General features: G+C 42.1%; 1 long non-coding RNA gene across 1 annotated transcript; it reads right to left on the reverse strand.

Moving 5' to 3' along the window:
- Positions 1–3,224: 3,224 nt before the first annotated feature.
- On the reverse strand, positions 3,225–10,279 carry LOC140650010 (uncharacterized). The gene is made up of 3 exons (XR_012041819.1): positions 5,255–10,279; positions 4,816–4,907; positions 3,225–4,389 (listed from the first exon to the last, which is right to left on the reverse strand). It is a non-coding gene; the product is annotated as an uncharacterized lncRNA (long non-coding RNA).
- Positions 10,280–25,532: the final 15,253 nt, after the last annotated feature.

Here is a 25,532-nt window from a genome sequence, read left to right on the forward strand (position 1 = left end):
TGTACATGCACAAAATCGTTGGAACGAGACAACATGCATGCCTGATGTTGAAGAAAAGCCTGTTTGTGCTTAGTACATTGGAGACATTGTTCAAAAATAGTTCATCCTTTTGTAAATATTGCCTTGGCATTGGTGCCAGGGTCACTGTTGCTTTGCGTGATCAGCTGAGTAAGTATTGGTCACGCACGTGCTGCTGGGAGAAATTTTAATGCGGGCACCAGATTTAAAAGGAGAAAATGATCCTCCTAAGGACTGTCCTGTTCATTTGTAGTTAATACTCCCTGCTTTCCTCTTGTTCTTGTTTCTTCCAGTCTTACCCTTGCACCTAAAGGGTGTTTCATACATGTCACTGGGAAATAAAACTTGCCCCATCCCTCAGGTGCTGCTAGTACGTCTGCAGAAAGCAGATGTCCTTTTTGGACAAAACCCTGGTCGGTGGAAATCTTGCCTTTGCTTTTCATCTGTAGTGATAGAGCTACAGCAGGTCCAGGCTACATTCCCTCCTTGTGTAAAGTGGCTGATGTCAGCTGAGTGGCGCCGAGTTGGAGATCTTGGCTCTTCGGTTTGTTTGCTTGTTTTCTGGAAAGACATTTACATGGCAACATTTCTTTTTTTTTTTTTTTCCAGAAGTTTTGAGAATCCAGCAAAACAAATACTTGTATCACATGCAAAACAAATTCTATGAAATGAATAAAATATGTTCTGCACCCAGTGAAAGCCGCCTTGTATCCCTGGGCAGAAGGCAAATCTGGTGAACAAGATTCTTTTGTATTCGTCCCCATACCCAGCTTTTTTGGCATAAAATATAGGAAAAAAAATCAGAGTTCATTAACATACTGAGATAATGGACCACAACTTGTCTTTAAGTGTGCTTGTGCAGCTCCACTGTTATTAGTGAGAAAGAACCGGTGCAAATGAGGCAGAATTTAACCATGAAATGAAAAAACCCCTTCCTGTGATGTGTCACATTAAAACACTTGCGATCCAAACAAATCGTGTGGCCTCCCTTTAGTCAATGGGAAGAAATGGGCTCTCTGGAGCATGCCTTCCGTGACCTCCTTCAGATCCCTAGTTCCGACTGAGATGACCTGGTGCTTATTTCTCTCTCGCAAATATAAGGGGAGTTCAGAGAAGAAGAGGCGTGCGCTGTGGATGTTTAAAGACGGGTGAGGTGAATCCGAAGTTTTTTGTTAACGGATCTGTACGAACAGCTTTTAGCAGTAGCTATAGCCTTGGATGAATATTTAAATAAAATTGAGAGTAATAGTAGGAGGAGAATGATTGCTCCAAACAAGGATGTGTCTGTTGGGATTTCCAACAGACCGTGGTTAGCCTGGGAGGTGATTCTTACTGCTAGGCTATTCATTTAAAAAGTATGTAACTGATGTGTTGGGTTTGGCAATCTGCGATTCATGCAGGTGTGGGGGAGTGCGAAGGATGGCAGAGTTAGTCCAGTCCCTGGCTGTGCTGGCTGAGACCTGGTTTCAGAAAAAGTCATTGGAAATGGAAAGGTTTTAAATGAATGGTCTTCGAGTGACCCGCAGCAGACGAATCCTGGTTTTAGGTGGCCTTGGCCTCTTCTTAAATCCTGGCTATCCGTACCCAGTGGAACTGGTTTCATTCTTACACAAAATAGAATTTCCTATAATTTGAGTCAAATAATATTACTGGTTTTTGTATTTCCTTGTCCTCCAAAAAGCAAAGGCAACACACTTACATGTGCATCTTATATTAAAATTACAAATATTTTGTCTCACTTTGGGTATGTCATGCTGCCCTCATTTCCCTGCCTGATTAGGAATGGGCTTTTATTTCCTGAAAACCTCCCACTCCAGGAAGGAAATTAATATATTTTTATCTGAGGATACTGTTCCCCATCAAGATAAACTGCAATCTGAGACTACATAAATTGCAAGACCCTCCAGCATTTCATGCTAGCAGGCAAATACGGTTTGATACGTATTTGCCCTATGATACAGACAAATAAATCAGGGGAAAATGAACTACTGACTTGCCCAAAAAGTAGTCAATGGAAGAGCTGAAAATTATACCTTTAAAAAATGCTATGATGTTCAGGCAATTTTGAAAATGTTTCTCTGCCCTAAAGAAGGTATAGTTCAAGTTCAAACAAAACGTGGTAGGAGCTATTGTACCGGGCTTATGCAGCGTCTGAGGATAATGATGCCACACATCCTGAAGATTACTATACTCTTCCGCTCTCTGCTTTTATCTCTACGCCCATGCCCCAAGGTTAAAAAGTGGCACCCTTCAAATCAGGCCTCCAGATTTTGCAGTTGGCTGTGGGAGTTTCATTAAGCTCCCTGACAGAACGGGGACGTCACGAGTATTTTTCTTCCAGCTTGCATCGCACCCAGTTTGAAGTGAAGACATGTCGCACCCACCCACCTTCACCTGGGAAAAAGGGCCAGGCACTCAGACTGCTCCCAGTCGGCGGGACTGGGCTCAGGGGACACGAGTCCTGCTTTACTGCCCGCCTGCTGGGTGACAGCAGACAACTTCTCCGAGAGCCCTCTGGAAGGAAAAAGACCATAGCGTAGGTAGGCACCACAGGAATCCCAGTTTCTTGGACGGTCCATATGCTTTAGGCCAACAACTGATTTTGTGCATTTGACTTCTGCTTGGGTTTATGGCACAGAAGGTGTGCTCTTCTGGGTATCCGCTGCTCAAATACTTGTCATATTACCACCTTGATTGCAATTGCATAACTGATTCCTTTTATTTTTTGCCATGTTATTACAATAATAAAGGTTTCACATTCTGCTGTCTCCTAAAAAAAGGTAAAATAATTATAGGTCAAGGATGAATGTCCAAAGACCACAGTAAGTAATTAATGGAAAATTTACCTCATATCTGATAATAATGATTTACTGGAAATTAGTCCATCGTATGTTGCTTCCGGCTTTCCTGATAAATACCTTAATGCAGTCAATTTTTATGTCTTCTAACTCAGGTCTGCCGTTCAGGAGCTATTTGGAGTTTGTGAAATATTAGATAATTGTCCACAAAACTGTTGCACCTATTTTTTTTCAAGAAGCAATGCCGTAACTCCCCAACCGAAAAAATATGTATGCTTTCACACATATAAGAGTCAACTAACAATGGTAATAAGTACAGAATTGAAAAAAAAAGGCAGACCACTAAAATTCATAATTCAGTCTTTTTTTATTATTACTCAAACCCTTTGGGGTTACACTGCACAAGGTGATAAATGGATTTTTTTTTTTCTAGATTGGTTATGTAGTTTTCTGAACTAAAATGTGGAGAAGACTGCTCAAAGCCAACTGTGCTACCCAAACAGCTTTCGTTTGAGCTTTGAATGCCTTGGGCCCTCATTTCAGTGTAGTTCTCTGCGTTTTCCAGCACTCCAATGGGGCCGGGGTTTCATCCTTACTGTTTCAATGATTCAAAAAGAATAAGAAAATCTAGGGGTCAAAGGAAAACAAAATGCTTTCGTAGTAAAATTAGGTTGACTAGAAATGTAAATTTCAATGAGAATCCATTTCTGTAGCATACGCTGCTGTGACTGGCTTTCGTACACGGTAGAACTCAGCACACTTTTTCACTCCAACTTTTTGGAGTTGCGCTCTGCAATGGGTATAGAGCCTTGACCTTGTGCCGTATTTCTGGTAAGTAGAAAGGAAGTTTATCTGTATCTTCACAGGACAGAATGATAACAAAAGCATCGCAATACAATGGAGGTATTTCAAAATACAGTTTCTCTCAGTATTGGGTGGTTTCTTGAAAGACCAGAAATAGGGAGTTGAATATAAATAGTCAAGAGAAAGCACTGTCTACAAGAGAACATCCTACCTTAAGCCTCAGGAGTGAGCAATTTTATTAAAAAAATATTTAATTTTATTAATTAAAGTAAGCAATTTTATTAATAGGATTCTAGCAGTAGCCTATACTACAAGGTTTTACCATTGTCTTTAGATGACAATCTGACATCATAAACACAATGTATTGTTAATTATAATTTGCTTTTATCATCCAGGTGTCCCACTTCAGACCAGGGACCTTTCCTCTAGGCAGTGTAAAAATTCATTAGAAACATGTCTGGAGAGATTAAGACGAGTATCTGGCTACATCTTGGCCTTGATTGCAAAAGAGCACACTGTCAAGCATCTTAATAACATATTTACTGATGTTCAGTTAGATGCTAGAGAACAAAATTGATCACCACGCTTAAAAATGTTTGCTGCCACCTTACAGTAGCAAAAAATGTTACCATCCATCATGCATATGGCAGACCCGTTGGCTGAACACCAGTTCCCACAATCACTCTCCATGCCTTGGGGAGGAGCTGGTAAGTGCATCCAGTCCTGCTTCCTCCTTGCCTTCATACCTGAGCAGCACGGACGGGGAAGGCTGTGGGAGTAAGAGAGCAAAAGCCCTTAAAAAAAAATATCCCCTCCCTGTCCATCTTTGGTTAATGAATGCAATGCTTTTTAACCAGTTCTTGCAAGACAAGCTCCATCTTGTCCTGAACAGCTTTCTGCATGTGGTTACGTTTCACATTTCCTGAGCGCAGATGTCCCAAATCACAAATAATACTGCAGATGTGATTTGGTCTGGAAAGCAGATACTGCAAATCCCACATACGCACTTGCTATACCCTACACCTGCATTTGCTCCTTTCCCAGCTGCATCACGGCAGTGCCCCAGGGGCTCAGCCCGTGACCTTCGCAGACCCTCACGTCTGTCTTGGAGAGTCTAACTCGTAAGCTCCCATCTGTAGTTGAAACTCCTACCAGTTCCTTAGCGTGCAGACATGGGGTTTAATTACATTTTTACCTGCTTTTATTAACGCGGTGGACACAGCCGCTCACTTCCACTGTAACAGCCTAAGTCCTCTTCTGTACCGAGCGCGACTCCCAGCTCTTGCCCTGTTAGGAGATTTCACCAGTACAGTTGATAGATACACGGGTTGTGTTGTTGGTACAGGGTCATTAATGAAAATATGAAATAACCCTGATCTCTGAGGTACTCCCGGTTGCCTCATCTAGGAAACCATGTCAACAGAGCCTGCCGTCACATCTCTTTTGCCCGGTGTTTTGTGTGTGTGTGTTACAACCCTGGCCACAATGCTCTCTCCTGCTTACTAATGATTTTTAGCGCAGCATTGTAACAACTGCTTTACCATTATTAATAGATTTGATCTAGGAGGATAAAAGAGGGGAAGAGAGGTGCAAATAATGGGTCAAAGGATAATCAGACTATTCTACATACTCACCTTCATCACTCCTTAGTATGTTTCCAGCAGTGCCACGGCTACCCTCTTACGTTGTTTCTTTTCCTCTTGGCCTTTCCGAAGGTGTGGGAGAAGCCTGTGAAGCAAACTGTTGTTTTCTTTTAGTACAGTGGGTTTTATTTTTTTGTCTGATACTGGCTTTCTAGCTTTCAATTTGCAATGTTTTTTAAACACATGTTGCTATGCATTTATGTTAAAGGCAGCCAGGCCAAAGAAACATGTGCAAGACTTGGAAAGTGGTAGAAGTTTTACACAGCACCATAATCATGGGGTTTTTTTTATTTTGTTCCCTGTCCCTTTCCTTGTAATTCCTAACATTTTGCTTGCTTTTTGAACCACTGCCAAGCAGCGCACTGATGTTTTCATGGAAGCTTCTATTACAGCCCCACGATGCTGCTCCGGAGGGGTAACAGCCGAGACCCCATCATTTCCCCCTGTGTATCACAGTGCAGTTACCCACGCCGAGGTTCACCTGCTGTTTTGTTGCTCAGTCACTCAGCTTCACGGTGTCTTCCCTTGTCCTGTCTTCGCGTTGACAGTAATCTCAGCAACTTTTATTCAGGCCACTTCCCAGGACATTTCTGAACATGCTCTATACTGCTGGTCGAGGGACTCTGCTATTTGTCTCCCATCGCCATGAAAAGTGAGCGTTCATTTCTGTCTTTTGCTTCCTCTCTTTTCATGTGTTATTTGTCCACGTGAGAAGCTGCCTCTTTGCCCATGCAGCTTAATTTCTTTGAGAGCCTTTGGTAAAAGACGTCAAATGGCTCTTTTTAATTCCTTGTAGGTGTGTCGGCCTGATCTCCTCTCCCTGTACAGAGGGACTTGCAAGGCATCGCTTCCCTTCACAAAAGCTGCCTGTTTCTTTCCCTAAGTCACATTTACTTACCCATTTGTTCATTAATTCTTTTATTTAACTAGTTCACCTGGCTTGGTCTGTGGTTACCTGTATCTTTCTCTAGAGCCATTGCTAAAAATTAGTGCCATGTGAGCCAGTGAGTTTTCCTCAAACTCATTTTTTTATACAGTTAATAGTGTTTATACGTATATAACCTGCCAGATAGGTGTTATTTTCTGTTTTCTTCATTTGGGTGTAACATCAGGTTTTGAAAGGATGCCTTTTAACTTGTAGCAACCTTAACCAAGTTGTTTAGCTACGTTCACTTTCTTTTTAAGACTTTATAAAACCTCCAAGATATGACCAGCCCTTGGCTGGACTAGAAGAAAAGTGTGAAAGTCTTGGAGCAGTAAATTGCAGGATTTAGAGGCTCTTATGTCTACGGTCTTCTCAGCTACATGCTAAAGACTCCAAGAAAATCCATGTTTCACCACCATCTCTGTGAGTGAGCTTCTCTGTGAATCCTTTAGATGGAGGTGAAATGGCAAAAAAAATTAGTTTCGTTCTGGCTTTCTTAATTTCTGGGTGGGAAAACTTGTACAGATTGGTCCTTGAATCTGAATCTAGAATGGTCCTTGAATCTAGCCACTTCAAATAGGATTTTAGAAGTAATCAGAGTTTAAAAGGGAGAAAAATTGGGACTGCCCACCAAGAACTTGGATGCAAGGAAGCATAGGACAAAATTGGGTAAACAGAAAGTAAGAAAAACACTACAAAGCTTTCCTAAGAATAGATTATGGCACACTAGCCAGACATTTAAAAAAACACCAAACCCTACTTTTCTACATCAAGGAAATGAGTTGACCTGATCTGACCGGATTTCAGGAAAACATTTGTTAGTACGCTACTTGGAAAAAAAAACCAAACCAACCAACCTAAGGAAGACAGCAATTACTAAATTAACTCTTAATATGAATAAAAGCTTGCGAAGTAGTTTTGAAGGGGAAGTCTCAGGCTAGAGGAAAGTTGATAGTGGACTTCCTTAAAGAGCAATCCCAGACAGATCTTACTAATGATTTTCACTGACTAGCTTAACCTAGGAATGATCAGCCGATGACACAAAGCTGGGGCACTGTTTGCACAAAGGGGGCCTGGAATATCACATAAGAAAGGGCACAAAAGTAATTTCACATGATGGGCTTGACTCAGTATCCTGGAACTCAGCATACACCAAACCTAGCAAAAGTTCTTCAATATGGTATTTTCACTATAAAGATAAACCACAGTTGTCAAGTTTCTTAGTTACTTAGTCCCACAGGCACAGAAGTAAAATATATCAAAAAAAATTGCTACATAAAAATGCCACAATACAAATTTCATACAGCAAGTTCCAAGGGAAGACAAAGAGAAGAAAAATAGATTTTTGCTTCTTTAATTAGAGACAGTCATAATGTTACTTAACTTCCAGAAACACAACCACTGTAATCCTTCAGATTCTTCTATAAAAAAAATAATTCTTATTTTTACATGTTATTCAAGAGTGCCACACAACTCTTGCACATCCCACTCTCCCTTCAATCTCACAGGCATAACCTGTAAACTGGAGATTAACCTACAGGATCAATAGAAACAATATAAGGTGACACTTAAGTCCATGCCCTCTGTTGATCCTGGAAAAATATTTCAGAATTTGGTCTCTTGCTCCCAGAGCTGTCAAACGAAGCCAGTGCAGGACACCGAGTCAGAAGTACTGTACAACTTTCCGAAGGCTTACCTGAAATAACACACCGTGATGTGCCTGAGCTAATGTAATGCTAGAGACAACTCTGTTTCATGAGCCAAGCTAGCTCACCTGTAAAGCCCTGCACCATACCATGTGCATGCGCCAGCTCATGTCCATAGTCGTGCAAAGCGTAGAGACTCCTGAACAAATCTGGACACGCCAGAAAATTCACAGGAAGCCTGTGGCTTGGATGAAACTGATGACACCCTTCTTATAAACAAGCCTTTTGACACCTTTGTCATGCAATACCAGTATAATAGTGCAAAGGTCAAGGTCATAAACTAGGAAGGAATAACAAGAACTTTTGCTATCAGCATCCATAAAAAAGGGTAAGTTGGGTGTTTCGGTCAGTCCTCATCCTCAAGGCCTGTGAGATGTTGATAGCAGGTAGCTCTGAATATAAAACAATAATAAAAAAATTTAAAATATTAGTTGCTGTATATCTAGCAGGGATAGGAAGGTATTAATGCCACTGTGAGAGGCCCTGGCAACATGGTATCTGGAGTACTGCGTCTACTTCTAACACTGCACGTTAAAAGAGATTTACTGAAAGTGGAAAAGGTGCAAAGGAGGGTTAGAAGAATGGTCAGGGAAAAGCATCCTCCTCTATGACAGGTATGGCATGGCTGTTTTGGCTGAACTGAGGCCGAGCGGGTTTTGGCAGTAACCTGTGAAAGCTCAAGGGGACTTTATACCGGGAAAGAGGAATGCTCTTTAAAGTGAAGTCAAAGACCTCACAGAACACGAGAGACATGATACACATTATCTGAAATCTTTAACCATTCAGAGGAACAGAAAATGAGGAGCAAGCTCATACCAAGGGTAGCTTCAAGATGGAGTCTGGTATCTCTGCAAGTAAGCTGAACAATGCAACATGGCTGCCTGCAATAGCTGGGATCAGGCCTGACGGCTGAGGAGGTCTTCTCCAGTCTTGCCTACGTCAAGGTCAGAGCTGACTATGAAAGCTCTGCTTTTCAAAATGCATATCAAATTCACACATTTGTCACCAGCCAGTTTATCACCACCTGCTATCTTGTATTCAGTAGTGTTACACAAGAGTGTAAATTAAGGAGTGCAATCCTCCTAATTATTACAGTTGGGGAACAAATGGGGCTGTGCATATGCAAGTATCTAATTAGTCACGTCATGGTTGCATGTATGTGGAAATACCCTGTTTCACTATAAAATCATACTGCCTGCTTTGGCTTATACAATGATGTGTGTTGCTGTGACTCTTGCATAAGGAGAATTAGGCCTTCTGTTTTAATAATACTGCACCATTCTGCTCAATTCTGAGCCCTTAATCTTGCGTCACAGTAAAACACTGTAGTTGCAACACATAATTGTATATTTTTCCAATTTTCCATTTTGTAAAATGCTAGTTCCTGACCTCTGCTAAATGTGTACAGTGGCCTACCTTGACACAATATTAGATTAATCTTAACTGAAGAGAGTCCCAGGGTAGCTGTAATAGTAAAAAGAATATGACTTTACCTACTCATGAATTTCAGTTTTCAGTCTTCTTTTCTCAGAAGAGCACTATCGTCTTAGTACGTCACGTATGTAGTTTCGCAAGTTCTGTTTGTTTTAGACTGAGATGACTTGGCCTTATTAGCTCCTTCTATCCCCTCCAGTTTTGGTGGGGTCCCAAGTGCCTCCTTAGTGGTATTGCAAAAGGAAATCCCCATAAACCGCATAGAGCCCTAAAAAAGCTGAGGGCAAAACTGAGCGGATCTCTGCTCTCGCAGGCAGCATCCTCCCCTTGCGCAGCGCTGCCACAGGTGTCAATGTCAGCTCTGCAAAGAGAAAGAGAACTGCAGCCCACGGGTTTTGCTCGCTCTCCATGTCTGAAAGGACACTCTCACCCGGAGCACCTTTTCTGTATTTGCTCGATGTTTAAGGGAGCTTATTGCTGGGATTTCCAGGGCAGAGTGTCATCACTGTGGCGCTTCTGTAATTTACAGATTATGGGCGACGAAACAGAAATGTAGTTTGGAGGATTGGGCACGGTACGGGGTCATGTTCTCTAAGGCTGGCGAGATACTTGCCTTTCAGCTCAATTTGTAGGGGCACCTGCTCGTTTCTGAATTATCACTACTTCGTTTAGATGAGCGTTAGCAATGGACAGATAAAAAAATTGTTTCTGTGGTTTTAAAAATACCTGGATCTTTTCTCCAGAATATGATCATTTCTTCTGCTTATATATATCAATTTAGATTCCTCTTAATTACTAATTAATTTTAGGGTTAATTTTACCTCCTTCCCACTCTCCCAACACACAGACATGTATACACTTATGTACACGCACATACGCATACCCCATCAAAATTATTTCAGCATAAGTACAAATACCATGAACCGAAAGTTTGGCATCCCTACTACAGTGAAAGCTGACTGCCACCTATGGGTAAGAGTTCATGTTAACATATGTAGGTAAAATTTTAATATTATTCTTTGTAATTAATTCCATTTGTAATTATCTAGCAGGACAGAGGTTTGATTCATTTGCTATATATTTGATCAACAACAATCACTGCTCATCCTCTGAAAGCTGGGTATTAAAACCAACTCCCTTACGAAGGAGCATCAGCTTTACGACGAGTAAAAAAAAGGGGGTACGACATTCTTTTCTTCTTATTCTGAATAAGGAATACATAGAAGTACCCTAATTCCCCATGCAAAGAAAAAAGACTCAATGCTACACAGCTAGGTACATCATATTAGATAATGTTGTATTTAATGATTACTATAATCTTAAAGTTTAGCCATCTCAAGGTTTTAGTATTTTGCTTACTGCTTTCTTTTACTAAATACATACAAATAGCTTAGCTATGCAGTCTCATGAAAATGTGTATGTAATCAGTATGTCATAGTAATTTTCTATTCAAAATTTTTCATTTTTCAGAGTAAAATGAAAGCTAAGTGGGGGAAGGGAGGCAGTAGAAAAATGTATGGCTTGATTATGTAAGCCTCGATTTTTCCGATAATCAGTCTATGTAGCATTTACTTAGAAAACTCAAAAGGAAGTACGGACTGAAAAGCCAAACGTACTGTATCAAAAATATTTTTTCCCATTCAGCTTTCAGGTACTTAAAAGCAAACAGGCTGGTAATTCTGTATATCTGACTATCAAAGAGAAAAATGCTAGATTACAGCTGCTATACTGTGGCAAGCTGCATTAAAATGGACATCACTATGTATTTCTCAGAAATACCATAGGTAAAAATAGCTGGAAGTCTAGAAAATTAATGCATATATTTCAGTTTGGGAAAAAATCATTTTGCTCCAGTAAACAGAAGCTAATTGTAGCCATTATATTTCTCCCTTTCGGGGCAGGGGCATAGTATTTCTGAAGGAAGAGAGACAGAAAGGAACTTACAAAAGGGAAAATTATATTAAAAGAGATAGCAACTAATACAAACTAACAATGAGTTTGATATTCATTTTTTTAAATCCCCCTTTTAAAGTAATCTTAGTTGTGGGCCTTCTCATTTGTATTCTACTTTATTAAATATGATAATCAGCCTATCTAAAAAACCTGAAATAAATATTACACTAGTGCTTACCTCATGCATTTTCACTCAGTTTTATTACTAAATTTATGTTATAAACTTACAAAATACTGTAAAAGCAGACAGTAAATGCCACTTAAGTATCAGAGGTTATAACATCAACGTTTCACATTTGCTCTCGGACAGCATCGGCACCCTTCATAATCTACGTAATTCAGACGTTTATGGTAAAATCTTTGTGCTTTGTAGACAAACGCATCTTGTAGCTAAAGTAACTCTGCTCCACAGTAATATATTTGTGATGCATTTTCCTTCTTATTTCTGAACTGACATATTTTAGACACTGCAAAAATAGCATTCTCCAATTTACTTCCTTGCGTCCACTTTGGCTACTGAATCAAGCTGTCAACTGTCCAGTAACATTTCTCTGTATTTTCAAACCACAGTTTGAACTTAACCCACTTAGTCTCCTTGGATAGGAACTTCATATCAGACAGAAATTACTCCTTATCATGTTTGATGAATCCAGCTTAAAACAAAACACCAGAACTGCATGAACATCTGTGACAAATGACTTGCCTCAGCCATTCTGCTCTTTCTTATTTAATCTCCCACTGGAGTACAATTTAGTAGGTATACTATTTTATAGTGCAGACCTCCTCCCACCAACCTACTGCTTGCAAAAGGAATAAAAAAAAAAATTTCCATGTGTCGTACCAACACCTGAACAGAATATAGTTGAACCTTTTAAAATAATTACATGTAGGAAAAGTGAAATAAACAAATAAGCTAGTACCTCAAATTTACAAGAGCAACAAAAAGGTAAAAAAATTTAGCAATGCAATAGAGTATTGTTAAACTAATAGTTCTATTAATAGAATGAAACAAAACCCTCCTTTCCTGGTGACACATCACTGAGTGACTAGTTGTATACTTCTGTAAGTATAAACTGAGAGCCAAATTTTTCTTTATATAGTCAGTATTACAAATTCTGAGATATTCCTATTTCAGTATCTTTAAAACCGAGGCCTTGTTAAAGGACAGGGTACTTGTAAAGATCTCCATGATAATGGAAAACCCAGACAGGTTTCTCCTGATTTTTTTTCCACCAATGATCTCTATGTCTGATAGAGAAAAAAAAACACAAATCAGACAGTGCACCTAATTCTCTGAAGTGCTTCTTGTTAATTTTATGCCTTTACAAAAAGACAATGAAAATTCCACTTCCGAAGTAAAGAAATACCGAACATCATAACATCATAGCTTTAAAAAATGATTCTTTCTGTTCTATACAGATGTCTCATCAATTTCACTTGAATGCTGCTTATACTGTGTAACATAGATTTTACTTTAAATAATAGTACTTAATGCCTATATGGATTTTTTGTTATCTAATAGCTTTGCTAGATTGGTCATAGATTTTTTACTATGCTACGTATTTTTTCAGTACTTAGTTATATGCCTGCATTTTCCAATAGACATTCAAAATACTACTGCGTTCTGGTCTATTCCACTGTGTTTTGACACTGGAGAAGTGCATTCAGATACTCACAACATAATAAGCTTATAGACACAACTAAACAAAAAACTAGATTATCTTGTGATATACTGGAATGAATGGGACTTTCTTCTAATGGGGGAAAAAACTGTTCATAATAATTTAGTTTATAGTTGAGAAAGGGAGCAATGCACCTGGAACTGACTCATTGTAAATTCCAGAAATGCACAGAGCTTCACAAAAAGTCTGCGGTTACCTTGTTTTTTAAGTAACCATGCAGAGCTGACAGCTATTAACAGTAGCAAGGACTTGTATAATGAGGACTTGAAGGAAGGCTTAGTACTATCCATGCCGGAGTGATTTAAAGACAATGAAAGCACGTATTTCTTTATGATGCATTATGTAACAACACAGAGGGCAATCCGAGGCATCCAAAAAAATACAGGACCCACATTTGATCTTATACTTGTTATTTAGCACACAAATATTTTATAGTGCTTATAGCTTAAGGCTTATGAAACACCTAACTTAAGAATATTATCTGGTACAAATGAGTTTGAAATGTTTTAGATGACATATTTTATGTTTTGTACATCTTTAGGAAAATATAATAGGTCCTATAATTCATTTTCTTCAAACTTCTGCAATACATGCAATCTCAGATAAAATAAAATTGTCAAAATCAGTGATAGCTGGACCTTCTGGTTCACATTAGTGTGAAGAGAAAACTGCTGTTGAGCTGACACATTGATAGATTACGAGTTCTGCTGAAGAATAGCTAAAAATGGTGATTCAATCTTGTCGCTACTATATAAAAGGAATAACAGAAGTGAAGATGTTACTCATGATATCATGCCTTTTATCAAAACCCTAAAGGGTTCTGGTGCATCAAACACTTTCTCTTCCTGAGAGCTTCTGGCTCTAAAAAATACCAGTGTAAGTAAATGAAACGAAATTGGCCTATTAAAAAAAATAGGATGAGCTTGTGCCCTAAATTTATTTAAACATTAAAATAAAGATTGGATTGTAAAAAGACTATCTTTTAAGGTGGTTTTTTTTTCCTCCTCTTTTTTTTTTTTTTTTTACAATAGAAATGCTGGTCTTCTAATGATGAAATGGAGAGCTAGGAGGATTATGAAACACAAGTAACATGAAGGGCAAATCTGACTTCTGAGAGGGAGAATATTATTCCAATTATTTAAAACTTAGCTGGGTTAGTTCCTTAACTAACTTAAATCAATAACAGCTCCCCTGAAATCAATAAGGTGATACTGATTCACCCAAGATGCATCTAGCATGTAAGATAATGCGGACCATGATCTTGTGTTAGGACAGGAAACATAAACACACGTGGAGAGTCATCTTTTCTAAATAACTCCTTAATCTTTAGATATGCAAAAGAACTTTAAAAAGGGGCACCTTTAGTACTTCTGCTATTCTACCCCTGGTCCTCCGTCGATCTGAACCTTGCATGGTCATTTACGCTGAAGTGAAGTCAGGTTTAAACACTGACTTCAGTCCCTCAGTGCTTCATACTTCCCTGTGCTGCTGCAAATCACCATGGAAGGCTCAAGATGGAGGGAACGGGGCCTTGGTGGCTTGTGCTTTCCTCCCATGGACATCACCGAATGCTCCCGGCTCTTACTTCTGATTCATCCAAGGAGTTCTGAAACAACAGAAGGGGAAACAAGGCTTCACAGTCCTTGTCCTTCACCGAGAGGGATAACAGGTAAGGAGAAGGAGGAAACAGAAACATGGGGGGGGGGGGGGGGATTTCTTATTACAGGCTCCCCTCTCCCAAAGGGCAAGAAACCTTGACACAAACTTCATCACACACAGGCAGGCACTTCAGATTGCTGATAACTCAGTGGTTTTGTTTCAGGAAAGGATAAAGTATTCTTTTGATTTTTATTTTTACTTTTACCAGGGCCTCTATAGTAAGTATTAGCAGCTTCTACAAGAATTAATGTTTCACGTTGCATAGGAATTTTTTATCTTTAAAAAAAAGAAAAATCTCGCCAGCAAAACTGTAACATAAGTTTTGTTCTTAATTTGAGGATGAATGGGGAAGAGGGAAAGAAAAGCAGCAAGGCAGAAAGTTTTTAGAGCATCACCTTGCTCTAAAATGTAGGCAGAGCCAGAAACCCAGATTAAATCCAAGAAATGTCTCAACCCTGTTCTGTGTTTTGCCTACAGTTCTTACACACACATTTGCCTTTTGAGTATGCACACCGACATCTTTAGGATATTCAGGCAATGTATTAACACGTTGCGGATAAGGGAAAGAAACAAGTCAGAAATATCTGGAGGGTGTGAAGCAGCAAATAGTAACCAAGTAGAAATGTTCTAAGCGATGCTATTACAGCTTGATGGCAAAGCACATGAATACATTCTCCTTTCAAGCCTGTTAAGCTTGGTAACAAGTAAAATGAGTTTAATTTTCTGAGTTTAGAATGTCATTGATTTTTGTTTGTTCCACAGTGCTATGCAGCTCTGAGATTCGAGACCTCTTACAGATGAACGTCTGCTTTTAGGACAGGCCCCGCAGTGAAAAGCTGCGCCATGGCAGAGAGACCCGGGTAATTCTGGCGGGGCAGCGCCTTGCGACGCAAGACCCAGCAGGTATCCAACCCGCCTTACGTAAGGATTTCATTTGCGTTAGACTACATCTCGCCGCCGCACGAGGCAAAGGAGAAGAGGCTATTACGTCTCCCCGTGCAGCGCCAGGCCCCTGCGCCAGGCCCAATATCCGCATCCTCGGTTTTTTGGGTTTTTTTTTTTCCCTCCTCCAAACAGCACATCTACACAGCGGCGTTTACCTATTTGCTCGAGCCGTGGCTGCCATGCAACCTATCTGGGCGGCCGGCTGCAGAGCCTACGTTCAGCGGAGCGTTGCCGAAGAGGAAACTCCCGTCCCTCTTCGGCGCCGGGCGAGGGGCGCGCTGCGGGCCGGCTCCTGGCGAGCAGCTCTCCCTCGGCGGTGGCGGCGGCGGCGGGGCGGCTCCGCTCTGCGGCCAGCGGCGGGCAGCGTCCATTGCAGCTCGGCGGGGAGCCTCCCCGCGCGGTGCAAACATCCACGGGCTCCGGCAGCGTGCGGCGGTACCCGGCCCCTCTCCGTCTCCTTCCCCCCCTCTCCTAACACCACTGCCAGGTGCGTTTATTTCTCATCCCGTCCTCTCCCCACAAATCCACCGTCTGTGGCCGCTAAGCCCCAGCAGCCTGGCTGGCCCCCAAGCCACCACCCGTACATCTCTCCCTCTTTTTTAAGCTCTCCCCGAGGAAGCAGCGCGGCGGAGCTGCTCTCCGCCCGACGCCCGTCCTGCATGTCGCCGCCCCAAGGACGCCACCGCCGGAGCCCTTAAAAACAAAGGCCAAAACTGCCACTTTCCACACTCCCTTCCCTCCCCGCGCCGGCACCGCTCCTTACGCGGCTGGCTACAGGAGCTCGCCTAGCAGGGATGAAAAACAAGGGGGGTGAAGGAAAGAAAACCCACCCAGCCCCACGGCTGATCCCCGTCCCCGGACGGCAGCGTGGCGTGGCGGGGCACACCACAGCGCAGCGCAGCACATCCCGGCGCACCTGACAGCCCGCCGCGCCGCGCTGTATTTCCCTCCCTTAGCGACAGGGGAGGCGCGCGGCGGCGGCGGCCTCGCCATTGGCGGAGGGGAGCGGCGCGGCGCGGCCATAGGCTGACGCCGCCGCCAATGGGGAGCGCTGTATCCGGGAGGCAGGGGGCTGTGGAGCTATTTAAATCCAGCTCGGTGATGTCAGCGGGGGCGGCGGTTGGCGGGGGTGGCGCGGGGGGAGAGGGGCGGTTGGCGGTGAGGGGAGCGGGATGGCCGCGCCTGTCAGGCCGCGTTAGGCACAGGGCGGCCGCTGCCTCCCAGGGGAGGTGAGCGGGAGTGGCCCGGCACACCTGCGCGTCCTGCCGAAACATCCCCGCGTTACGGGATCCGGCAGCCCCCGCTCGCCCCGAGCGCTACGCCTGTCCTGGGGGCGATCTTGAAATACGTGGGTTAATTTCGGGGTGTTGGCGTGGCGCACGCTGAGACTGAGCGCAGTCAGGTGGGCTCCCTAGTTGTGCGAGTTTCATGCTAAGCCATTTCTTAAAGAAAAGGCAAAAGGGCTACTGTCTGCATGAAGAATACTTCTGCAACTGTTCGGGGGAGGGGTTACCTCACATTACCTTTCTACGCTGCTCCGATTCGCGTCCAGTGCCTCCCCATGGCCTCAGTGATACTGCAAAAGCGATCAAGTGCATGGAATTTTATCCCTTCAACCGTGCCTTCAGAAAGGTACGCCTTACTCCTTGGTGTTCCAGGGTTGCTTGGGTTTGATCCTGAGGGACTGCTGCAGGCAGGAAATCCCCAACTGATGATGCTGGTTTGAAAGTGCTTGTTTGGGCCACGAAGCATATCAATAGTAGGTACAACCACCTACCCGATCTTCCTTTTCCATTTCTGATTCTGGTTATGGCAGGCCCTGTTCTGTGGATCACAGGGAGGACTTTTAGATGCTAAAACTTGATAGATGCTTCTGGCCATACGTGGTCTGTTTTCTATTGTCTTCCCAGCACAACAATCACAGATGGAGTTGAAATGGTGTTATGTTACAACAGAAGAAGATAAGCAAAACCAAGATCCAAATGCACTGATCTGTCTTGGCAGAAAATGTCTTGTAATTTGTTCGGTGCTTCAATGTGCTGGAGACCTGTCCTGGAGCTTGTCTTGTTTAGCCTAATAAAGGCTGAAAAGGGGGATTAAAGTAGACTTGTTTGACCTAAGGCATGTAATTATCCTGCCTCCAGCCTGATGCCCAATACCCTGATGGTTGCACAGCTCTTTCCCTCTTGCGTGACCCAAACTTACCCATGATGTGACCAAAATGCTGGCATGTCCCATCATACAATGGTGTGACACTTGTGATGGGAGCGCACATAAACATCAGGTAACAGACTGCAAGCTTTCCTCTGTTTGCAGATGGATGTGTGCTGTTAGCATAGATTTTGGCCTGTAACTACAGGCATTTTGGTTGCCTAAAGATGTGTGTTCAGCTGTATGGCTGCAGAAGGACATATGGTGTGGAGACCTGTGGAAGTGGTTCCCTAAAAGCAATGTTGGGCTGTGGTGAGCTGAACGCACAGGGCATTACTGAGCTGAACATTGTTGGTGTCAGAGAAGATTTATCATGAGGAAATTGGGACTGGAAACCAGGAAGGAGGTTGCTGACAACCAGGGGACTGAAGGTCTCAATTAGCCTCCCAAATAGGATAGCGGGAGCAAACAGCCTACACTATTTTGTGGTGGAGCTTCATAAATTCACACTTACGATTAGTACGAGAGGGCAGGTTTGACCTAGGACTTAGCAATTAAAGCTGGAGTGGGGAGTTGGTACCCCCAAGGAAGGATGAGAAGCCCTTACTGTTACCTGTGAAGGAGCTGTCGTTGAAACAGTGTTTCTTCACTGTGGCAGGATATGGCAGCAGAGGTAGGGGACAGCAGGGGAAGGCTGACCATGGAGGTGGCTTCTGCAAGGGGAGGGGAAGGCTTGTCATAACTTGGGGTCCTCAAGGTGAATGTGGTTTTTCTTTTAAGGACGTTCTTTCACTGAGAGTCAGATGGAAGAATGCAAGAGCCCCATTCAGGAACTGACTCTGTGTGCCTTTTTAGTCCCGTTGTCATTTCCTTGCTTTTCCCTATTTGGAAAGCTGCTTGGAATAAAGATTAACTCACTACACTCAGTGTGGAGTTTATGTATTGCATTTGTCCATTAATCCCACACTCTAGATTTTCTGTGAGTTGCCTGCAAGGCTCAAGAAATAATATTTTTTATTGTTTTGATTGAACTTTCTCCCTGGCTGTGTTACTTCTAGGGTGACTTGGGGAAGTGTCACCTTCCTCTGAAATATCAGATCAGCATTAGCAAGAGATGAAAAGCTGGGCAGAGGTGTTCGTGGTGGTCCTGCTCCTGACTCATGCATCTTGCTCACATGCTTGGAACTAATCTTATGATCGGATTTGAGTTGAGAAGAAATTTTTCTCTAACGTGGGCCATTGCATTTTGGGTGAAAAAGGGAAGGGGGAGGCATTCACCCTCCTCTGCAAGATGGAACATGGTTTGCTTTATAAAATGAACTTGGGTATTTTGGGGGCAGGAACTGCTGGAATGGACAGAGCCCTTGGCCTGGAGTAGTATCAACCTTAAGTTTGTTGGGGGGTGGTGGTGGGCTGTTAATATATGTGAGTGGAAGAGGGGAAGATGAATGGATCTTTCTGGACTTCACAGCTATGGCATAAACTTACTGGGACAGAAAGGAATGTGAAGAGCTCATCTGGTCCATTCTGTGATTTTACTACCATAAAGCAGGATCCAATCTCCCCATCTTGTTCCTGGCAAATATCCACATTATGCAAAGATCTTCAGGGATGGAACTTTATAACCTCCCCAGGCATCTCTTCCAGTGCTCCACTTTCCTTAGCTTAGGACAGTTTTCTGTTGCCTCCAATTAGAAACTCCTCAGGTGCAGTTTAACCTCATTACTTCTTGCCCTATCCATGTAGAGAACAGGTCGTTCCCTTCCTTTTTACCATAGAATTTATGTATTTTGAAGACTGTCATCAAGTGTACCTTCAGTCTTCTCTTTTTTTTTTTTAGGCTAACCAAACTCTGTTCAATTTTTGATCATCAGTAATTTTTTCTAGTTCTCTTCATGTGACCCTGGGAGACTGCAATGCCTGACCCCTCCTCACTTTCAGTCCTACATATCTGTTTAAGAAAGATCTGGAGAAAGAAGGCAACTAGTGATGTCAACATTTCCTCATAGTCCTTTTTTTCTCCTAAACAGCCATGGTGAATGAACAAAATTAATGGCAGGTGAAATTTGCAGCCTGTAGGAAAGGAGCACACACTGCAGGGGAAGATGGATGGATGGTGCTGAAGTGGTGACATCAGCTCAAAAGAGGGACATAGGGACAGCTGCCAGATAAACTGATGTGTGCAGCTCCACTGAAAAAGAAAAAACAAAACCTTAAGGAAAGGGGATGATGAACAATAAAATGTTACTGTAAATGACACTCACTGGAAATTACTGTCTGTTGCAGCACCTCAGCTCCAGAGTTTCACAGGGTGTACAAAGATTGCTGCTAAGGCTGAGTAATCTGGGGCACGGAGAAACTAGGAGGCATGTGAGTAACTGAAGTTCAGACAAGGCAGAACTGGAAATCCCCTCCCAGTCTTGACACTGCTTCTTCCTGGCCAGTCTTTAGAAATCATTCCTGCTGCAGACTAGTGATACGTGATACCATATTTTTTTCCTGTTAAGAACACATTTGGCAGAAGGGTCTATAATACTGTGTAGGATTCAGCTGAATTCAGGCTGCAAGATGGGTCAATTGCAGTCCTCTGTTTTAAAATATCATTGATAAAAATCTATTTTAAATGTTCTGGTCAGGATGAAGCTTTTCAATTTTTAAATGTGTTTTGTGGGGAAAATCCCTCTGTTAAATAATTAGTGAGTGCTCTAAGCATTACTGCATATTTTATATTTCATCTGCCTGGAAGAAATGGACAGTTCTGTTGCTACAGATTAACTGCAATTTATTTTGTGATACTCTGACTGCGGGAAGAGAGACTTCATAGTTTATTTCTTTTACATCTGATTATTCAAGGAATGGGGCTGGACAGAAGAAGGGTTTAACTACAACTTTTCTTCTACTCCCAGTCCCAGCAGACATTTGAGTTTAAAAAGAAAAAATCTGCACAAGCTGAAAATGTGAAAAACAGAGTGTGAGTGCTTCAACAGTACAAAGGATTGTAGTGCTGGATCTTATTTTCTTGGCCAGCATTGGCTATGATTGTTTGTTTGTTTTACCTTTGACATAGCCTTATTCCACATTTCAGTGTAAATTCTCAGGCGGCAAAAAAAATCATCGCTGCAGCTGCTGTTGCATGAATTAGTCGTAGGTAGCAATGGGCACTAATTGTGTTTAAAATGAAGAATTTGGCACAAAAGGTTGTTCAGATTTAACCTTTTCCTCACAGAAATGGAGTTACTAATGATTCTTTTTATGGAATGAAGGATAAGATCACCTTTTAATTCATTTTGATGATCAGGTCTTTGTTCCTGAGGCTCTTTGAACAGTAGGTTGTGTCAGAAGCGTGTCCCTGGCTCTGCTGTGGGCAATTGTACATCTTGGTACTGTTAGCAGGCTACACCAGCAGGCCTCGGAAAGCAACACAGAATGCTAACTGTCACATCTGTTTTCCCAGAAAGTTGTTTTGTCCTATCTTTGAGACAAACTTTGAATTCTGAGATGGTTTTGTGTTCCTAGCACTGCAACTGGCAGCACCATTCCTGAAGGAATAAAATGCTTCAATCTTCATGTGTGTTGGACCTAACAGCCCTCCTGGCAGTCAGCGGGAGGCTTTAGTATGCCAAAAAATGCAGACGTGGGCTCCTCAGCCTGAAGAAATTGCCCTAGATTAGAGAGTACAGACAAATGTTGATTAACCAAATGTGCCTACAACACACAAAAGTTCTCTTAGAGTATAAGCTAACTTCCAAGTTTTCTCCTCTGGTGTAGCACCAGTAGCTCAGAGCTCTAAGCAGTCCTCTGCCTAATTTCACAGCTGCTGCTTAGGTAGCCAATCCAGTTTGTTTTCTAAGCTATGTTATACAGAAGACCACTACCTGTGCACACTATCTCTGCGTGCACCGGGGCTCAGTTGTATATTTTGCCCACATCATCTTCTTCACAGTGTTGCCTGCTTAGCACTTGCAACAAGCACCTTGTGAAGCCTTTAGAAAAGTCTCTTCCAGCTTGCCAGAGACAAACATGTAGGATGCTGGTGACCATCGGGGATTATGAAGAGGATGGCTGCAGCGGTACTTAAGGGCCAGATCCCTAGTCAGGCCAATGAGGATTGCAGGGAAAAGATCAAGGACTTGGATAAAGCTAATTCTCCATTCTGGCAATCAAACTGTGGAAATGCGTGTTTTCTTGCAGCCCCGCTGAGGCTTGCAAAATCTCTTCCATCTCCAAAACGTTGTTGAGATTGATGCCAATGAAAATAACACGCAGAAACATTTTTAACATTTGTGCCACTCATTTGCAATTCAAGTATGGTGAACTCTTGTGTGCTGAAGTGCAGAGAGCAGAATAGAATGGACCAATCTGTCTATGAAGACTGGAAGGGTATTTACAGTCACTGAGATTTAGAGGATTTTTAAATTTTATTGATCAGTATTTCTAAAACTATTGAATTGTAGCTTTCCTGTTGCAATAAAGCGGTATGACTAGTATTTCAATATTTTGTTTGTTAGTAGTTCTTGGGACCACATATCAAAAGGCAGAGGATGCCAAAGGCGGCTATAAGAATGTGCTCAAAATAGCATAAGGAGGAATTTTATGTAGTATTTCCTAGGTACGGTGTTCCTAAAGCAGTATAAAATTTTATTCTTTCATGAAACTTATCTATACATATATAACAAAGTCTGTTTCTTAAGTATTGGCCTGTTTGGGCAACTACTCTTAGATTTGGGACAAAGTGCAGTGTGATGTGATATCATGTCAGTAGGTAATATTAACCTCTGCATAATTTTCCATAAAGGGCAGGGCACTTGAGAAGAATGTCCTTTTACAACCCCATATAATGAAGGGGGAAGCTCATCAGCTGAATTTCCCAGTATGTGGATCACTTTGTTTTTAAAAGTTAGCTCTCACATTTCAGTGTTGTCTTCCTTCTCCCCACAATCCCAAAGAACAGCCTATTCAATAGCTACCATGGAATTTAAGTCCAGAGATGACTGTTACAGTAAATACCAGCATGACATTTAATATAAATTCTTGCCTAAAATATCTGCGATAAAGCTTAGATCCTAGAGGTATGCATATGTATGTATTGGTACTAAAGTATGATCTAGGTGGGGTTTAAGCACCATGTTCCAAAAAAGCAAATCCATGTAAACCACTCAGCACCTCTTCATCATCTGAGCATATGCAGACACCTACCATCTTTGTGACACTGTTTTAATCCTATGTGGAATGGCTTTATGAAGACAGCTGCATCTTTAGCATACATGGAGCTTACTGAGTTCAGCACAGAGCTACTTCCAGTCAAGAATGCAAACCAGCAGAGATGGTTATTGTCCGCCTCTTGCCTAATGGTCAGCCATTAGAGGACTTGCTGAGGGAATCCCACTTTCAGCACCCTCAGACAACAATTCCTGCTTAGTAGATGAGAGATCTCACCTTAGTGGCATGAGTGGAATCATGACACAGCCTTTTCCGTGGTTTTCAGAGCTGATTTATGTTCTCTGCCATGCTTGCATGGGACTGTTTTCCTTTCTATAACCGCTTAAAATGCTATATTCCTGTTTTCTGTGGAATTCCTGGTTTGGAGTAAGGAAAGGGATAATTTTAACACAGGAACTGAAAATGTGTCTGGCTCCTGAGTAGACAGAAAGAGGAAAATATCGCTAGTGCTAATTCCTTAGGTTTTTTTTAATTGCTGAGATAAAAAATGTACATCTTTGCTCTGGTACTCATACTCTCTACCTCAACTTCTCTTGCATCCTTTGAATAATTATTCTGTTAGGAGTTGTAAGTCATGCAGTGCTTTTCAATTTATATAATTCAGCATGCAGGAGCAGTGCATATCAAATTTATGGGCTGAAATGGAATCATCAACCATTCACGAGGCAACACCTGCAAGAAGGAGCACTCACAGCTTCTTGTCCTGAGCAATACAGAACACTGAGCAGCTACTGGGTTAACTTGTCCTAACACAGAGCAAAAGCCCCTGGAGTGAATCCAGCATTACTTATCTGTTTAAGAGCTGTGTCCCTGTGTTTGATTGGTGTCTTGTTTTGGTTTTCTTTTTCCAAGGGAATCATAACTCATTTGCACAAACAATCCCTATTCCATAATGAATACACATACCAGGATTTATAACAGATAAATTAAAGGAGATGTGCTCGTGAGACAGCAAAGCATGCAGTAGTAGAAAGGATAAGAAGTACCCTTTTCATGCTGTCTGATAAGAGTGATCACTTAGAGCAGAATATAATTTTAAGTTAAGTTATCCTAAGTTATCCAAATACTTAAGTTAAGTTAAGCTAAGTTATCCAAATACCCACATCAAAAAAGGAAAACAAAGAGAGAAAACAGGTATTTATGGGCACACTGGTGTCACAAGTGCTTTGGTATCCTGCTTTTGTACATTGCATTCAATATCTGATAGGTAACATACAGCACCAAAGCCCACAGCGTTTATAAAGATGTCATTAAATAATGTGACAGTCTAGGCTGCAGGAGAAAATAAGAAAAAGCATGGTCCCACTTAATCATTTGCCTGAATCTTACATGACTTTTTTCAGGGTAAGAAGAACAAGGACTGTTAAGCAAAAACTGTGTCTGGTGGCAAGTCAGCTGGTGCTCAGATAAAGAGGTGAAACTCTATATGGTGTCCTCAAAAAAATGAGAACCAAGAAGAAGTTGTGATCTGCTGCAGAGAGCTGAGGGTGCATGTTACTCTTTAAATTAATTTAGGTAAATTTAATTTACCAGTAAATCAGCTATGATAAGATGTTGGAGAGAGATAACCATGTTGTAGGTGTGGGTGGAAATAATATGCACAGCAAAACAAGCTGGTTGGATATGTGGAGAAGCGTGTTGCTGGAAAATCTTGTGAGACACTTCATACTAGCTGCAGTATCGTATATAAACTTGTGTCACATGCTGTTGATCAGGCAGAATTCAAATCTGAATTTGCTGTTCAGAATTCAAATTTGAACAGACTGAGCTGTGGCAAAGTCTCCGGCTTTGCGTGATTGCCAAACACCCCAGTGTGGAACACTTAGTATCATCTTAACTTCTACTTTCTGCTTGTTATGACTGCATAGTGCTGTTTCACAGCAATTTTGAGGTTATTTGAAGGACTCTGGGGAAGGGAGTCTGAATGGCATACAGCACTGGAATGGACACAGCAACAGCTGGAAGGTGTGAGAGGATTCACAGGGGAGGAGAAGAGCAGAGGGCAATGGAGAGAAGCAGAAGTGAACAAGCATAGAGTGCAAAGATGGAACAGAGGTGTACCATTATGGTATAGTTTAAGACCCTACCTAGGGATGCTAGGACCTGTGGGAAGCTGAAGAGTGTATCAGTGCTGTTTGCTTAGCATGGCAGACCTGCTTATCTAATTATTTTATCTGTAGTATTTCTAGAATACAAGTAATGTGCAAGCTGTACTGCAATGTGGAAACAAGCAATAAAGGCAGTTCAGCTGCTGGGACCTGCAGATGCTGATGCCTGTGGTCCCTCATGATCTGGTATGTGGCTGGCAGGAGGGGAGGAAGCTTAGTAAAGAAGAGGAGAACCACAGTACACTTGGTTCTGTGGTTCAAACAGCTATAGCTGTCAAACAATAGTGTTTCTTGTTTGGGAGTTAGCTTGGGTTAAAGCTCTTCAGACCTACTTGCCTGGGGCAAGCCTCCAGGCTGGAATGCTGTTAGGAATTTGCAGCTTAAAGCTCCTTGGCAGCAGTTGCCGTTTTTCAGCTTTTGTGGCAGTGGAGCAGGTTCCTGGGAGTTGGAACGGAAATCTCAGAGGGTATTTGTGAGACACCTGGG

The sequence above is a fragment of the Ciconia boyciana genome, chromosome 3, assembly GCF_034638445.1.
Source record: "Ciconia boyciana chromosome 3, ASM3463844v1, whole genome shotgun sequence".
NCBI lineage: Eukaryota > Metazoa > Chordata > Aves > Ciconiiformes > Ciconiidae > Ciconia > Ciconia boyciana.